We start from the raw sequence: 19,457 nt of genomic DNA, 5'->3' as shown, positions 1-19,457 counted from the left end.
TCTCGCCCTCGTGTTTTTGTGTTAAATATGTCAAGTAGATGTAAAATTCCGTTATGATGAATGAAGGAGAACGCGGTAGTGTTAAAACATGATACCAACAAATACATGCAAGCGGAGTTTGGAGTTTTCTCCCTTTGACCGCGATTCATGATGCACTCTGATCACGATCGCTTTTGCCGACCAGGGTGGTAGATATTTCTAGAAAATCAAAATTATCAACAACGAAAGTTATCATTGATTTTACCACCAAGACTAAATGATACCCAGAAAAATGTTGCATGTTCTTTGTTGAAAATGTGCGATGAAGAAAAAACCTGCTGCCATTATGGTTGTAGTAATGCCAGGTTGTGACAATAATGTATTGGTGCCTTACTCGCCAATACAGTGAGAGTGGCGTCATTATTTTACGTCTGCTTCAAATGTGCTTTTTCATTTTTCATTTTCTTGAACGATTTTGTTTGTTTGTTGTTTAATGTCGCACTCAGCAATATTCCGGCTGTATAGTGGCGGTCAGCAAATAATCGAGAGTGGACCAGACAATCCAGTGATCAACAGCATGAGTATATAGACCTACGCAAATGGGATTGCAGGGGCGGATTCAAGCTTTTGAGAAACGGGGTGGGTGGGGGTGGGGGGGTGGGGGTGGATTGTTTGCACACTATTGAGAAAAGGGAGGGTGCACATTTCATTTTCACCCGAGTTTCAATGGTCATTTAATAAACTTTCAGTACAAAAAAGGGTAGGGGTAGGGGGTTTGCGCACTATGGGATGCTATGACATGTGCCAACCAAGTCAGCGAGCCTGACCACCCGATCCCGTTAGTCGCCTTTTACGACAAGCATTGTTTGCTGAAGACCAATTCTAACCCGGATATTTAACGATTTTGAAAATGACGTACGAGCTAGGAGGAATAGTTATTACACCCCGATATTTTGTCATTTCAGGAAAGAAAAACCGTTGGTATACAAAACACCCACTGAAATACTGATGGCAACCTCCTGTTTTGATGACGTCATCTAATGTGTGTATGTGTAGTCATAAATATTTGACTTTTGTTTTGATTTAAAGAATCGAGCCATCACTTCATCAGACAAGCAGCTTTGGATATTCCTGGAATGAACATGAAACTACTGTAATGCCATTCGACACACGGTTCTACCATTATGGATAACATATGGATATAACAGCTTTGCTCAAATAACAGTTCCTTATTCGTAGACCCGTGAAGATCCGGGTTAGAATTGGTCTTCAGTAACCCATGCTTGTCGTAAGAGGCGACTAACGGATCGGGTGCTCAGGCTCGCTGACTTGGTAGACACATGTCATCGTATCCCTCATCGCGTAGATCGATGCTCATGATGTTGATCACAGGATCGTCTGGTCCAGACTCGTTTATTTACAGACCGCCGCCATATAGCTAGAATATTGCTAAGTATGGCGTTAAACACCAACTAACAATCTTATTCATAACAAGGCGACGTGTATCATACATTTCGCACTAGAACTGATGTTTTTTTTCCAAAACATATTCTCTCTTTCCATTAAGTCAATAACGAAACTTTCAAACCTTCAAGTATCGATAATGTCAGTCGCGTACCTGGATCTCACTACACAGCTCATCAAAATAAAGTATTCATAGACATAGACAGCTAATAACTAACTAACTAACATGAGATTCACGTTGAGTTAACAAAAATCAATAAAACTATATCGGGATATTTCTGTTACTTTTCACAAAACGGAAACAAATCACGAAAGTGATAACCATGCATCTGAACGCTTCCAGTACCTCGGTAATGGCATCAACATCCCGTGGGTCATCCTCGGGCGTCCTGTGGGCCTGGACACGACGCCTCTTCGATGACGTAGGCCTCCTGATGACGACGCTGAGTGCGTCAACAATGCATGGTCCAGCTGATGCACGTGTTGATCGACAGGCGTGGACGTTGTGGTGTCTCTCGCCCGGCATGTTTACAGAAATGTTATCGGTGAGAGGTCGGGTGAGCGTGACGCGGGCCGGGCGTATGTTACTGACATTGAGCAACTTAAGGATTATTCGATCAGCGTGGGAATCAGCAGTGTCCTGTGGGAACAATGTCCTCTTCTGCTGTCTTCTGTGGAAGAGAAGGACAACTCGCTGCAGACTGACATCCCTGTAACGTTGGGCGTTGAAATTTCCGGGAAAGAATTGGCTTTAAAAGATCCAAGTTCTTGCATTTAATATTCATCTTGTTATCATGAAAGTTCACAAACACTTCATTTTCAAATTCACGTACTTCTAACAGTAAGGTGAGTTGAACCATCAATTTCACCCTGAATTCAGTTTATCCAAGATACTGAGTGAGTGACTTTAGTTTTACGTTGCTTTTAGCAATATCCAGCAATATCACGTCTGGGGACACCAGGAATGGACTTCACACATTGTACCCATGTGGGGAATCGAACCCGGGTCTTCAGCGTTACGAGCGAACGCTTTAACTATTAGGCGGCCACACCGCCCCTCCAAGATACTGAAACCTATTAACACTCTATAGTTTTATGCATCATGTGTGAGCCATTTTCAAGCAAAGGGACTCACAATAACATGGCCTTGCCATGAGCCCTGAATATTAGTGTTCTAGACATGTACATACTCTGGACAACATTGCAGTTGAAAAACTAGTAAATGTAACGAACGGTATACATTTACATTGTATCTACTTATTCATAGAATGGAAAGTTTTGATTTGGAAATTATGTACAGTTGTTCACTTTGATTACCAATCAACAGATAAAAAAGGCCCCTGAATTCTTCACCAAACATCGTCATTGCGCTGTATTGATTCTAGTACACACGAGGTGATTCAGTTACTGATCGAGTTGATCATCCTAATGACACGTAGTCAAGTAGTCGTGTAAAGCCGTTTAACAGTTTATGCACGTAAACTGATAATTGCTTCGATTTTGTGCATCTTCTCCAGCAATCGCCGCTTGATTAATATTGCAGTTTTGATTTTTGAATATTCGGACGGTTATAATTGATGATTTTCTTCATTATTTGATAATGTTGACGTGTAAAGCCATCTTCAAGTCACGCCGGGTAGGCTAACGAGTCGACACTTGGTATTTCGCTGTGCAGAGTTGCGTCCCTTCCATCCGCGGATCATTGGTTCGTAATTCAGATTCTCGGTGATTCTGGTCCTTGGTACGTCAGTATGTTTGCGCTCTTCAGATTCAAATCTCACAATGTGGATAGCTGTTTTCTTGATCACAATAAATATTTTTGCCGGCGTTATATATATGTCGTCTCTTATCCTGGGTTGTCGGGTTAATGCCTCAAATGACCCACTGTTATACTGTTACCGTAGTACGAATTAAATAACATCACATGCATCTTGTAACACGTATAGTATTGTTGCTTGAAGCCTCCAGGCAGAGAACCCGATTTATCAGTCAAGGGACATAACTCTAAACAGCTTTCCGATTACTAGGACTGTTCTTCCGATAACTACTTGAGCTAGCAAACATTCAAGAAGTGAAAAGAAAACTGGTATTTCTTAAAATAAAGGAACATACCTCTCGTACGTGTTTTGCGATGCTCTTATGCACCATAATTCATTAATGAAACAGCTTCTAGTATGCATTTTCGATATCTCGATCCATTTCTTCCGAGATATATGTTTTCTAGATGCTTCATAGTGGATTGTCGAAGGCATCATAATTGATTTCCTTTATAATTCCTCTATTATTGTCGAGGATAAAATGTAGGCGTGGATCGTCGACATACGGTCAATGTCAAACACAAACATAAAGCAATGACATATTCGACCACCCACAAGATGTTGCTAGGTCACAACTGCACACGTAAAACTGTATACATCTATGAGACATCTGTGAGATCAATGTCTTCACTGAGGTAACCGTGCTACCTGGCACGCGCAACTTAAAAGAAGTAGGTAAATGACATTATAGAAAATACTGACCGATATAGACACCATTTTCTGGAAGGCATAAAATTCAAGGATGTCTTTGAGAAACTGCGCAATAAACTATGAAATAAACTAAACTTACACCCCTAGGGAGTGTTGTTGGTCGTACCGTGGTGCTATTGTCACTAATGACAATAGGGGGTGTTCGATCATTATTATCATTATAGACGAATCTGTGTACATACATATTAGCTGTAAATATAACACGATATATGTATCCGCGAGGTTTGGTAAGGATTCTACAACCTCGTCGAGTAGCCGGAATATTGGGGAGTGCCACTTTAAACAACAAACAATGCGATTTCACTTTTTCTGGAAGCATTTGTCTAAAATTGCAACATTTCTCTGAGGAGATCTAGATAAACAGAGTGCCGAGAAACATCCCTCTTGGTTCTGCAACTTTCTCTTCCACATCTTTCCAATGATCAGCTGTATTAGCTGTACACCCACGGGGCGTCAATGTTATTGCGTGTGACTGATTACTGAATGCTTCATATGCTTCAACAACAAATCTAAACGAAAAATGAAACGTTTTCTGTCAGTTTGAAACGTAACCCGCTGATTGCGAAATACGAAAATTAAACATGTGTTACGTCGACTTGGAGAACGATTGGAAATCTGCTGAGGTTAACGTAGAGAGAGATATCGATATAAAATCGTGAATGCCATATTTTACAGAAATTACTTGGAGCTGTGTCCTGCCGATGGTATACATTTGTACCATGACGTCAACTATAGCCAACTGATGAATGCGATACTTATATTGGATTTAAACTTGCTATTGATGGGAGTGAGTGAGTTTAATTTTACGCCGCACCCAGCAATATTCCAGTAAATAATCGAGTCTGGACCAGAAATTCCAGTGATCATCAACACGAGCATTGATTTTCTATGAAATGTGTTATTGCCATTTGACAAATGTGTTGGTACTTCTTACGTGACACTGTAGTATCCGTTCAGACAATGAGAAAATTGTTCAATGGTATCACGGTTGTATGTGACTCAAAAGAAATGAATGAGAGGGTTTGGAGTTTAGCTTAGCGCCGCTTTGAACATTATTTCAGCGGTATCAAATGGTGTCAGTGAATTTGTACGGAGAGAGGGAGTTAGTTTGTAATATTGACATTCATTATAGGATATCAGTGGGCCGTTAATCACGCCTTAATGCCTTTACTAAGGCGAGTTTTTCACAGTTTATTTACTCCCCCACACTCCATCATCTATTTCACACCAGGCAATCAACTGTCACAATGATACAATGGTTACACTCAGTTCCAGGAGGACAGATAAAAAAATGACCATTTCTTTTGGTCGAGTGCGTGGGACGCGGGCCTGATGGACTTCCGTAAACAACGTATCGCAGTCAACGTCTTCGTCCATTTCAAGGTTATCAAAGATCTTCTTGTTCCTTCAGTGTGCTTTGAAACTCAAATTAGAAAGGCCTAAAAGACACACCCTTGACTAACAACATGGAACTATCGAAGTCATGAACGTCGAAACCCCGCTGGGATACCACATGCTATTTTGGGCGCCAAGCTACCACAAAAGCGTTCGCCTTTCAGACAAACCCTGGCACTGTTCGATCCCAACCTTCTCGCAAACGTCAAAGCCTGCATTCGACTGCAGAATATTGAAACAAGTCTATATTTAGGTTCTGGTCGAAGGTTTTAATTATCTTGCTACAAGTGAAAACAAACAAAGGAAGGAAATGCCATTCTTTACAGAGTAACATGCGTCTCCTATAGCTCCTAACCGGAAGTGAAGTGTTCATTGATTTTGCCAATCAACTCTATCAGAGATCGATTCCTCCTACAACTAATTCTTTTTCACCGACTTAAGCTGGGTTATACTGGGTAATGATACAGGTCAGAGCGTACACATTCCGCTCCTGGCTGGCTGACACCGTCATTACGACCCAACTGAATCATCATTGTATCGAAGCTGAATCATCTGTGATTCAGACACTGCTATTGTGACAGGGCCATAGCAGCAAATAAGACTACTCGGACTGCATATTTCAGGAATTTGTCACATAATATCACATACAGATTGGATTGTTTTAGAGAAACAATCATGCTAGAAAACTGAGAATTAGATTCCGCTGAGAAATATATTTACTGTTACGTTTACTTCACTGTCAAGTGTCCCGTAAAGATCCTGGTTAGAATTGATCTTCAGTAACCCATGCTTGTCGTAAGAGGCGACTAACGGGATCGGGTGGTCAGGCTCGCTGACTTGGTTGACACATGTCATGGTATCCCCATTGCGTAGATCGATGCTAATGCTGATTGTCTGGTTATTTACAGGCCGGTGGCAAATAGCTGGAATATTGTTGACTGCGGCGTAAAACTAAACTCACTCATTAAGAAATTCAACATCGTTTAAAAGGTTTCCCTTCTGCATAGCTATCAATTCTGCTATTCTGGGTCGAGCTGTACAGTATAGTGTAGCCATTAGTGACAGAGTTGAACCATGCTTTGAAGAACAGTTGCTTTACTAAGTGTCAGAATACAGGGCACACATCTTCAGATCCTGTTGCGGGAAAGGGAAGTAGCTCTACAAAGCGAATTTTGACGCCACAGGCAACTAGGTCCTCGTGCTTCCCTTCAACCTCCATAAATACTGTTCCTCCCACTGTCGACTTTATATTTGTGAAGTTATAGAAGTGTGTAGGCCGTTAAAAAAATCTCGCCATATCGATAAATACATTCTGCGTGGTGTGTTTCCTGTGTGACTGCAGAGATTCTATTGCACGGATATTGTTTCTCGGTGTCATTTGATCCGCAAATAATATATTTTTACATAACGTTATAATCAAGATGTAGCAATATATATTAACCATTAAGCTATCTTAAACAAGAACATCAGATTGTTTTCTGAAAAGAGTGAGTGAGTTTAGTTTTAAGCCGCTTTTGGCAATATTCCAGCAATATCACGGCGGGGGGACACCGGAAATGGGCTTCACACATTGTGCCCACGTGGGGAATCGAACCCGGGTCTTCGACGTGACGAGCGAACGCTTCAATCACTAAACTTCCTCACCTCCCCTCTTTCTGAAATGAAGGTACATTGAATGCGTTGGATTGTCTGTAGGGCCCAAAGAGAGCATATGCACATGTGTGTTGTGCTCATGCACAACTTGAAAAAACAGAACTGACTGCTAAAGTGTTTTGTTAATTACTCCACGACCCAATATTCCACCAGTGTGCCGACCGAGTATATCAACCAGGGAAATTCACAAATGGAAAAACGAGGGGGATGGGAAGTAACCTGGAAACTGATACCGGAAAGTTATGTGCAGTTTGGTAGAATACAAAGAATGTGTTGCAAATTGTGAAAGAGACCAATTCACGAGGAGCATGTCAAGGCCAAGCCCAGCTGGAAGAAATCTTTGATTATCCTCCGTCCGGATTTTGTCGCCGCTACCTGACCAAGCGTTCTAAACGTCATTCACCTGTCTGAAGAAAAAAGCTCAGGATTTACTGCTGACTCTCGCAAGAGTAAGATATCGATTCCTAAAGGCTACTTAAGCTTTAACAATGTTGACATTTAAAAATTGTGATGACAGTGCCCTCGGAAGGATGCTACATTTAATCAGGAAGCTATCAATACATGAGACATTCTGAACACGTGTTAAGGTTATGGCTATCAAACTGACATTCAAACAAACGTTTGTTGGGTGTAATGTTCCATGAAATACACCCAGTAACACTGCCAGTTTGTGTTACAGAGTTTGGTCCACTTTATTTGAACACATTGTCACATTGCAAAAAAATAAAATAGATTTTAAACAAGATGGCATCATGAGCAACGATCAACGTCATGGGGATAACATGATATGCCACCCAACATCGTCGTCGATCCTGACCACTTCATCTTCATAAGTCGGTTCTGGAATTCTTAGGTGTTACTGTGTACGAGAGAGGCTGAGGCTTTAACACTGTAAGACAATGTGCACACGTTATTGTGAGGATTATATCTGGTTTGCAAAATTTAACTTGAGAAAATGGAAATATGAACTAAATGTCATTTTGACTTTTCAATGCTAAACATTGACGTTTCTGTTCAATTGTAGTACTGTCACGTGACAATTGTCCCCTGTGTCGGGTTTGGAATGGAATTCCTTTCTAAATTCCCAGTATATAAAATTCATTATGACGGCAATGTGCTATCCATAGTTTCCAGCGACCCTACTTTCGAATGCTGTGAGACCTTGTTTATCTAAACTATATAACGTAGCAGTTATCCAGATATCTATTAATCAAGAAGATCCCTACTGCAACTTTCATCCGGATATACACTGTGTCTGTAATATGCAATAAGTACGCGTTTTAATTATTTTAAGATGGAATAAACAAAAAATTCTCCTTAGATATTTTTGAAAACAATATGACCAGTAGCAAGAATATTCTGGAATATTGGTCTCTGGAAAGGGGAAAGGACATTTAAAATTAAAATGTGAATCTTACAAAATCCGATCGACTATTTTACTCTTTATATTAACTTAATATTTTATTCAAATGCTTTTACGATATTTCTTTTCACCTGCACTGGAACCAGTGTTTGCTGCATGTGCAGTTTCTGTATTTAGGTGAAACTGCATTTCGCAAGGAACAATTCCTTAATCGTCAGATCATCTGAAAACAGAAAGAACGGAAGAACATTTCCCAGCTGTTTCACGTTAGATATTGTCATCAATACTAATTTGTAACTAAGACATGATTTATCCTTTTCTTAGGGTCCCGAAACTCGATTTGTGCGATAACAGATGGGCCAGTGAATCAAACGCTGGATGTTGATGTGTCTCTTGTTACAGAGTGCCTCAGAGAGCAAACTGGGACTCACAAATGCCTTCGAATTCCGTCGCAAAATATGCTAAACGGAAGTAATGGAATTTATATACCGAGAGTTTGACACTTAGCTGACATTTGCCACAGGGTAGGACTGTCTTAAACAGGAAAGTGAGATATGGTCAGTACTGTCTCGGAATGGAGATCGAACTGTGTTTTGTAGAACTACGTGACCTTTTCAGTATTCTGGTGTGTAAAAGCGAACAACACAGAGGCCATGTGTTTAACATTGTATAAAGAACGATGTTTCAGTAATAGTTATCATAAGCCCAAAATACACAAGGGTTGTTGTAAAGCTTTGACAAAAACATTTTGTGGCCTCATCTAATGTCGCTTCGATATTAAGCCTGTGAGGAAGGAGCATCTTGATGGAAATCTCAGTATTACTTGAGTATCACACACTCAAGGATAACTTGTTTCTTTTGTCAGGCTGTCAGTTGCCCAGCTTCCATGTTAAATGGGTGGCCCTGGCTCCCAGCAGTGAAGTTGTTATCAACTCCAGGAATTGATGAAGGAATCTGGCCTTCTACCGATCACATCTCTCCAATATATAACTGATATAGAGTAAAAGAGAAGACATGACTGTGGATGATACGTATGCAAATATGTACAAACGTGTATATTGCTTACGGGAAAACACCTGTGATTGGTTTGTTTGTTGTTTAACGCCACACTCAGCAATATTCCAGCTATATAGAGGCGGTCTGTACATAATCGAGTCTGGACCACACAATCCAGCGATCAACATCATGAGCATCGATCTACACAAATTGGATAACATAACATGTGTCAACCAAGACAGTGGGCCTGACCAGCCCGATAGTCGTCTCTTACGACAAGCATGGGTTACTGAAGACCAATTCTAGCCTGGATCTATAATTGTGAAGATCCGGGTTAGAATCTTCAGATGGATGATCACTGGAGAGTCTGGTCCAGATCAAACCGCCGCCATATAGCTGAGTGAAAAACAAACATCCATCCATGATGTTGATGGCGCAATGATTAGATCATGTAGTGATGACTATACACCATTGTCTATAAGTATACTGTGCAGGGAATTCGACTGCTGTTTCCTTGAGCAGAAAATATATATGGCTAAAATAACGCCAATGCGACGTTAATGTTAACTCGCCCACTCACTTTTTTGAGCATATAATATATTGATCTGTAAATATGACTTTCTTACATCGTAATTTCATCGGATCAAAATTAGCATTGTTTTTCGGTTCTCTTTTTGAAATATATGCCTTCATATAATGCTACAGAAAGGAAATTAATTAGAATCGTGTACTGCACATTCATTCGTTTTCATTGTTTTATAAGAGGTGTATGTGTTATTTCAAAGAGTGAGTGAGTGAGTGAGGTTAGTTTTACGCCGCAGTCAGCAAATTCCCAGCTATATGGCGGCGGTCTGTAAATAATCGAGTCTGGACCAGACAATCCAGTGATCAACAGCATGAGCATCGATCTGCGCAATTGGGAACCTATGCCATGTGGCAACCAAGACAGCGAGCCTGACCACCCGATCCCGTTAGTCGCCTCTTACGACAAGCATAGTCGCCCTTTGTGGCAAGCATGGGTTGCTGAAGACCTATTCTACCCCTGATCTTCACGGGTCTTATTTCAAAGAGCCCGAAAGGAATTGTATAATCTTCATTGCTGGCGGAGAGTTTTAATCCCTATGAGGAGAGTGAGTGAGTGAGGGAGGGAGGGAGGGAGCGAGTTTTATCGAGTTACGCTCCAGGGGCGGATCCCAGTCTGAATAAACTTAGGCACAGTATTATTTGTTACACTGCGGAACCTAAGTTTACTTAGACTGGGTCAGATGCAGGATTTTGGAGGTTGTGTGTGTGTGTGTGCGTGCGCGCGCGCACACACATAAATCATGAAGTCCGAAGGGTATGAGGAAATGCCTCTTCAGAAAATGGGAGGGAGGGATTTGGGAGGGTTGCGCACACCCGCATCACCACACACCCTTCTGGATCCACCCATGCGCTCAACGTAGAAGGAAACCCGAAGTGACGGAAGTCTCAGACGTTCATCACATTGGTTAAAGGGACGGTGGGGTAGTCTCGTGGTTAATGTATTAGCTCGTCTCGCCATTACCCCAATTTAGCTCATTGTCTCAAACTCCTGGGACGGAGATAAAATAGTTTGCCATGTCTGGGTTGGACCCACCTGATTTGACGTTAATACTGCCTGATCTTGCTAACATACACAGAAAACAATGTAACGTATTGCTCATGTTAGGCTTCTGGTACTTCATGCTTCACACTGTATCATGTTCAGACTGTGTGGGTTCTTTGACTTCAAGCCGAAGACCTAGGGTCGATTCACCAGAATGTGTGAAGCCAATTTCTTGTGTAAAACCATACTATATCTCGTAAAACTATACTCATTCTGGGAAAGAAACCTTTCAAAATTTCCCAGTAGCCCACAGGACCAGTGATTGGACAATGATTAGTGGTCCTGTCTGTACTTTACTGGTCCAAAATAACATTCGTAGATTTACTTACCTATCAATGCAAAATTCACTGGCCTGATTAATTGTTACTAGCCAGGGACCACAGGACCAGCGTAGATTTCGCACACAGCTCATTCACTCACTTTGGTTGAACCCACGAGCATAGAGTGATCAAACCTACCCAGAGAGAACTGCGATACGAACCGATCATACGTCGATGGCCATGCACGGTATAGGGCCCGGAAGTCGGTCACGGCACTTCGCGAGACCTCAGTACTTCCGGTGACAAACAACGTTTCATGGTCTCATAGTTGTCAGTTGACAGTAAGGACCGATACTCCTTGCAGGAATAACAAATTTCCGATGTAACCATCCCCAAATTAGCCAGCTATTACGACTATCAACAGCTGTGACAGCCAAGCATGATTGTACACTTGGCCCGGTATAGTAAAGTTATATATGGCGGTCGTGCAATTTGGACTATGTATATGCTCGTCACCGGAAATTTGGTACCGGAAGTCAGCTGGGCCCCGTCTCGCATATCACAACTTGGCGCGCGTAAAGGGAGCCGGAACCAGCTTAGGCCCAGGAGTAGCGCCTCGAGGGTGCTCGTCACAGCGATGGCCCTTTTTGTGGAACTCTCAATTCAACAGATGCATACATTTCCACTTTGCAGGACAAGCAACATTGCTGACTGAAGCGGAGAAATACACCGAGATGCAACGGCCATCTATATGCGCATTTTCATGTTAATCTGGGCACTGGGCAGTTTTTCGTAATTGCTATCTAATGGCTTATACAAATAATCATTTGATTTCTCGGAAACCCATTTCAAAGCAATAAATTTGGGTGTTTCGAATTACTCGCCTCGATCTGTCACAATGAGGCCCATTTTATCTTCGTTAGCTTAGGGTTTTACTGCTGCTCGTGCTTTCCGAGACTCAAGATGTCAGTTTGCAACCCCTCGTATGTCACCACTAGCACGTGCAGTCCGTGTACACATGACACGGATGGCAAATTGTCACGCGACACCGGGGAAACTGTCACATCCGAGTGGCACACATATCAGTATCCCGGAATCCGATTTTAGAGAGCGAAATGTTGAACCAGGATTTCGAGCGATCCTTTCAGCCACCAGAGAAAAGTGATCAATATGTCTAATACTGAAGATTAAATTACAATTTCGCAAAACTATTCCCTACCTCACTTTGAGAAGTATTATGTTACATGTGAAATTGTTTTTGTCGCAAGCAAATATCAGATACTATTTTGTTTTGCAAGCAGTGATGAGTTCAGTGTGAGTGGGTTAGGTTTGAACGCCGCACTGCACAGATTTCCATTTATATCACAGTGTAACAGGAAAGTTCTAAGTTACTAAGGTTTTAGATCAGGGTGCTGTTGAACAAAACAACCTTAGCGCTAAGACTGCCTTAAGTCTATGTTAAGGTATGGGAGTTGCGTGCGCCTTAGCGCTAAGATTGCTTTTTACAACGCAACTCTGGACAACAGACGTTGAAACTTAATCTGAACGAACCGGTTTCTGGTGTGGCAAAGGGAGATAATTATGCACAACCAATTGATACCTCTCATGCCCTTGGACCGACAGTGTAAGTCTGGTGAAAACGTATCCTTGTATTATGATATAAGCGACTGAGTGAGTAAGGTTTTACGCAGCATTTACCATTATTCCAGTAATACCATTCATGTGGGGAATCGAACCCAGGTCTCGAGCGTGAAGACAGAATGCTTTGACCACTAGGCTACACCACCGCCCCGCGGGCACCAGAAATGGACCTCACATAGTGTACCCATGTGGGGAATCGAACCCGAGTTTTTCTTTGACCTGACGAGCGACCGCTTAAACACTCTTGTACCCCATAAGAACTAAGAGCTGCCCATATCTGGGGTCATATGATCGGTCAATTGGTTGCTGGCTACCCGTACAGCCTGGATCACTGGTCGCTCAGTGACCGGACCAGATTCGACAAGTTCTGGGCCGACGTCGACCACCTCGACGTTCTGGAAAGAGTATCTGACGGAGAGCGGACGTTCTTTAGTTGGAGCCACATCTGCGTCATGCTAAAGTATCAGGACGGGGGGAATTCCAGATAGGTGCCTGGGCGTGACGAGTGTACGCTTTAGCTAGGCTAGTCCCTCTCACGTCACACTAAAATACTTTATTTTATCAAGTTCACGCGAAGCAATACATTTTCACACGGAGGTAACATGATTGTTGTGGATTAGAAGTATGTGTCTTCTCAGTGCACACTGAGTTGGGTATCCATGTTAAAATGTGGAATGGTATCTTAGTTAGTCAGCACTATAGAACTGGCATTCATCCAAAGTAGCGCACCCGCACACGCACTCACACCAACACACCCTCTCGCAGCGTGTCAGCTCCAGGTGCAGCGTTCAACACCAACCTTTTTGAAAAGTAAGACGTGACCTTCACTGATATTGAATTTGGAAATGCCCTGACATCATTATGTTTGTTTGTTGTTTAACGTCGCTCTCGGCACTTTCCACCTATATGTGCGTACATATTCGCGCCTGGACCAGACATTCCAGTGACTGACATCATGAGCAGCGATCTACGCAACTGACATGCATCAACCAGGTCGGCGAAACTAACCATTCGATCCCGTTAGACAAGCATGGGTTGCCCGTTTTAACCCGGATTTTCAGGGGTACAACCTCATTATTAATTGAGCTTACTCTTGTATACCCTACTGGCGTTTGCTCAACTAATTGCATGTTTGTTGGTTTAAGAACTGTTTGAGAAACCGACCTCAAAGCCTATTCTCTGCACTAAAGTAACGTTCCAACAGCTAAAGAGGACATAAGCTGCTTCTTTCCATATTTATTACAGCCATTCCCTTGATTAAAATTGGAATATTTCTTTAAACAGTATCAGAAAACAACTGATTGAACAGTTGCTGTGAAAACATTTTCAGATATTATGTTCTCATATAATACTACAACGCAGTTTCGAGCTATATTAGCTATTACCTGTAAGGTGAGCAATGCACGTATCAAACTTCTCTTATCGTGAAGGCTGAATAGTTCTCCAGGCCACGGCTGTTCCGATGTCTCATTGTAGCTGTGACTACCATTTCCAATACTTTTTTTCATTCTTGATGTAAACATGAACATCAAATAAGACTTAGAGATGAAAATCTTTCAAACTAAGTGATAACTGTGTTCAAGGTAGTTATGTTGTACTATGAATGCCGCAGCGTGAAGAAAGGCTATGGTTCTTCACTGGGATCGAGAGACTTTTAGTAGTTATGTGAAAAGTAATACCTCAAAGCATTGGCAAAACATATCGTTCAAGAACACTGCACAATGTCCAGCTAAAATGTAAGGCAACTGGACAATTTACATGATGATGTGTGCTTGTCCTGGAACTCAATTTACCACGGCACCCGTGAAGATCCGGGTTAGAATTGGTCTTCAGTAACCCATGCTTGTCGTAAGAGGCAACTAACGGGATGTTTGGATGTTTAGCTACTGAGACAGTGAAGATCACACTGAGAAGATGGTGGGCGCACCTTTCAATGAACGAAGAGGGATGGAAGGGACATATCATTGTGTGATGTTCTTTTAGCACTACAATTTATTTTAACATGATTCTATTTGCGATAACACTTTCTGTAAGAAGACCGATTCCAGTACATTATACTCGTTTAGTACCACGCGAGATTTGAACCCCAAGCCTCGGAGTTACGCACCAAACCCCCAGCACTGATTGTCTAAAGACCTCATCCACTCAACCACCAGGACTTTCACTGAAAATATATCTTTGCAACTGGTAGTACAGATGTTCTTATATACAGTACCTCTTTCATACATGCAATAAAATATAGCGAGAAAAAATAGCTTTATTTCTTCAGGTTCTAGAAAATACCCCTTCCCACGTGTTCATGGTTAAGGAACACAATGTTTGTCGAAGTAACGCCCAAACTGTCCTGGAAATGGCACCTTTTCCCCAGATATTTAGTATGTGGATGTTACCAATTTCAAGAGAAAGAGCAATAGCTACCATAGATGCAAATAATCACTTTCACTGACACTTTGCTAAAGCAGTGATAGATCAGATTGGTTCAACAAACCATAATTACCCTCAAAGGAAAGAAAGGTTTTTGTGTGCTGTTCAATCAGTCAAACGCTTGTGACTTGAAGCGAAAATGCCTGCGTTCAGTAGTAGGAAACGAACGCATGTCAATGGCGATAGTGGGATTACCTGTTGATGTAGTCGAACCATGAAATCTTACCGTTATCGCAGCCGGTAGGAACCGGTATTTGAATACATAAATACCTGCTGGGTCAATTACCTGAGATTATGTTACAGGCATTAAGAAGATGGACACTTCCTGGTGAAGTGTAATTTGGCGTGTGGATCCTGGCCATGCACGCGTGCAGCACGTGGAGCCTCTGTTGACCCAGTAGATACCAAGGATGTTTGATTAGCTCACAGACTGGGCTGAGGTCGGCTGTTGGATGACCACCTCGTGACTCTGCATCTTGCCGCCAGGTTATGCTCAAGGTAACTGACATGTCCAATTCTTCACGCTGTAGGTAAATAAACACCCATGTTACGCTACCCCGCCAACACTGACAGTGATGGAAGCGCATGGCAAGTGGCCGAAAATCAAGATGCTGGCGTTGGTGTACCGGACTCCCCGGCAATATTGATAAGCTTAAGAGGAAAGAGGTCTGTGGCTTATGCACGTTGCAAACGGTGACTGTAACGTTTCGGTGCATCAGGACACCAAATTTCACTCTGAAAGAGCTTATTAACAAATTTATGTTGCTTGTTACGTTAAAAACAAACATAATGGGGAAATAGTTTCGGGACGCTGCGGGAAGGAAAGACTCATATGTTTGCAAGTACCAATACTCATGTATACTGCAATAATATATATCTCAAGAAGACCAAATTATCATTCGATGTGTAAGCCCAGAGTAACGGAGAACATGTTATAATGGGTTCGTTAACATTTAAGCATGTAATTAATAATGCATGGGTATTGTTTCAGTCATAGCTCGAAGAATAGGTTAGAACAAATGTAATTATAGCCTATGGAGATTTAGTAGTAAAAACCTGTTCATTCTATTTAATTTATGTTACAAACTAGATTGATTAATCATCACTAACTATTGGCTTGTGCTAAGGACTAGGTAATAAAGTACAGTCATCTTTTTAGACATTTGCAATATATTTTACTCTCGCTCTACAGTGCAGAGCTGATACATTTAAATGCGATTGGACTTGGAACCAGCCACATGCTTATCTTTCGGTGTCATAGCGTACTCCGCAAGATGGGCGTTGTTTAACACAATCGGGCATCCACATAGGCGTCTATCATGAACTTAATCTACAGGTGAGGCGATCATCTGATGTGTTTTAAGATTTGTCAAATAGCCTGCCCCTCCCTTTTCCCCTGAATTGGCAATAAACCACCTCCTCTGTTATATCCCGATCTGTGCATAAGATTTGGGGTGGCCGTCCACAAGGGATGACGAGAAACCAATGTTAAAACATTTATGGTTTCAGTGACGCTGTCAAATACTGTGTGGAGGTCATTGATTTGAGGAGGTCATTCCCAAATTTTAGTCAGTATGTTCCATATCATTTACCTCACTGTGACTTTACCATATGTTCCAGTCTTTGTTCAGATGAACGCTTTACTTGGTTTTGCATGTGTTTGTGACGGGTATCACCGGCGGGGAAAGAGATTTTCACCTTTTTGCGAACATTTGATATCATCACTATATGATGTGATTCATAAACACATGTTTTTGATATAGTCCGAATCGTACAGTCTTCCGATTATGACAATGGTCTTACGTTTTGGAAACCTGCAATATCCTTTTGACACAATACTTAGTATCAATTCACTGATAGTTTGTAAGGAAACTATTAAACATAACACTTCTAAATGTTTCTATATTCAAAAATGTATGTAACATGTGTATTTCAAGTCGATTATATTTATTTCAGGCTATTAACATGCATAGGATATAAATACATAAATATGCCCTTTTCGTATCTTATAGTTCTATGTCTCACATTAAACATTTAACGAATCACGCCAGTGGTAGAGTAAACGTTATTTAAAGCCTTCGATATGATTACTTTCAACTACACAGAGCAAGGGTTCACACATGATCGTGTTGCGATGAGAAGAAAACGTGTTGTTTTCCAAATGTTGCTGCCTAAGCGTTTCTTTGGGGGCAATACATCGTGTTACAGATCTATAGTGACCGTAGTTTAACTCCTTGTAAAAAAGGTTCGTAGTTATTCTCGTCAAAGGGATATTGCAATACACCTTCTCCAGGTCCACACTGACGAATGGAAAGTCAAATTAAGCATGTGATTATAGCTAACGATATATCAATTCATCTCTCTGACCGGACGTATAACCTTAGGCACTTTTCTTTTTGTTTTAAGAAGAGTTCACATTTCATATATCTTAAGGTATCAATATCTTGTCTTTTGCCTGGTTAATGATTTATTGGCTTCGTCAAGTTAATAATTCGACATGTATCACAAAAGAAGGAAAAGCCTCGGGCGTTTGACTTACTTCCAGTATATGAAGCTTTGCGTATTTTAGAGGCCACAGATTAAGCCGTAAACCGGCCAAACGTGGAAGGCCTGGAGAGTTCCATATATTCACGTCCATAGACAGTTGCACACTGTGTTTTTTGTCACAAAGGACTTATGAAATATCCAGAAATGGCCAACAGGATTCCAGATTGTCTTTCGACTCGGAACTAATTCCATGTACTGATGTGTCTTGCTATTTTTTTTAGCTGAAACACCGGCATCGGCATGTAGAAAGATGTTTAATGATTATCGAATTCTCTCCAGAGAACTAGGATTACTCTGAAAATGCTACCAAAATTGTAAGAGATATTAGTTTCTGGAAACAGTTGTAAACTGACGTACAAAAGAAACTTTACACCCGTAATTTTGAAAATATTTTGAAAACCCATAAAGTAAACTTGAAATCTGTGGTCAGTATGATATACCAAACACACAACATGTGAATCATTAGCCCAAACACACCAACTTCAGTGCTTTTTTGCTTTTGATGGATGTTTTTCGAAATTCATGTTTTGTACGTCAGTTTATGATAAAACTAACACATTACGACCCGTAGTGAAGAATGACAGTGGATGCATTGACCACCTACTGACCATTGACTGACTGACTGAATAATGTTTTACGCCGCTTTTTGCAGAATTCCAGCAATATCACCATACAAGGGATTCACACATTGAACCCAAGTAGGGAATCGAACCAGAGCCTTGTGTGAACTCTTTAACCACTGGGCTACTACACCGTGCACCAACGATGGTAAATTCAATGATCCATAATGCCGCCATGATTTATCAAACACCTGTTCTCTCGACGTGCCATACTGCGTATGGGTTTTACAGTGTCTTTCAGTCACACTCCTCTTGCAGCGCCGGGCCAACTTCAAGGTGGCCGGTGGCTTATGACTGTGATGCCACGTGTCACTCTCTCATGTCCAAGACGTGTTCAATGGGGACGTTCTGGGCTCGTTATTGGCAATGCCATCCAGTGGAAGTCGTGCTGCATCAGGTGAACATTGACGATTTGCAATTGTACACTGACTGACTGACTGAGTTTGGTTTTACGCCGCTTTTAGCAATATTCCAGCAACATCACGGCGGGGGACACCAGAAATGGCAATTGTACACGGTGAGCATGTGCGTTGTTGTCCTGAAAGACATAACGTCGGCCCGCCTTGAACACGGGGCAACAAAGGGTTTCGGCATGTTGTTCCGATAGTACTGTCCACTGACCACAATGTGGTGTGGTGGTCACTTAGTCTTAGTGATGTCACCCCACATCATGACGGATTCACTACCATATGTGCCAAGAGGAATCAGATTGACATAGGCCCGGCGTTCATTTTGACGTCGCCTCTCAAGGCAATGCTAGGATGATCGGGATTCACGTGACATTAATACATGACACGTGACCAGCGACAATTACCCCGGTTGTGAATACCATTAAAGCCTGTTGGCTTTGTCGTGTCTTTCTTCATAAAGAGAAATAGAAATCAGTGATACATGAAGTGAAGTTTCATGTAGACAGTTTCTAACCGTCTGACATTTAATTCTTACTCAGGTAGCCTGACA

The 19,457-nt window shown here is 41.7% G+C and overlaps 1 long non-coding RNA gene across 1 annotated transcript; it reads right to left on the bottom strand.

Moving 5' to 3' along the window:
• Positions 1-7,852: 7,852 nt before the first annotated feature.
• Positions 7,853-11,532, bottom strand: LOC124263075. The gene is made up of 3 exons (XR_006894766.1): positions 11,464-11,532; positions 8,514-8,605; positions 7,853-7,908 (listed from the first exon to the last, which is right to left on the bottom strand). It is a non-coding gene; the product is annotated as an uncharacterized LOC124263075 (long non-coding RNA).
• Between the last annotated feature and the right edge of the window lie 7,925 nt (positions 11,533-19,457).

Source organism: Haliotis rubra, unplaced genomic scaffold (assembly GCF_003918875.1).
Source record: "Haliotis rubra isolate DU_JTF1 unplaced genomic scaffold, ASM391887v1 Scf12, whole genome shotgun sequence".
NCBI classification, from domain to species: Eukaryota; Metazoa; Mollusca; class Gastropoda; order Lepetellida; family Haliotidae; genus Haliotis; species Haliotis rubra.
Note: the sequence above shows the minus strand (reverse complement) of the source record. Positions and strands in the feature narration are given on the sequence as shown.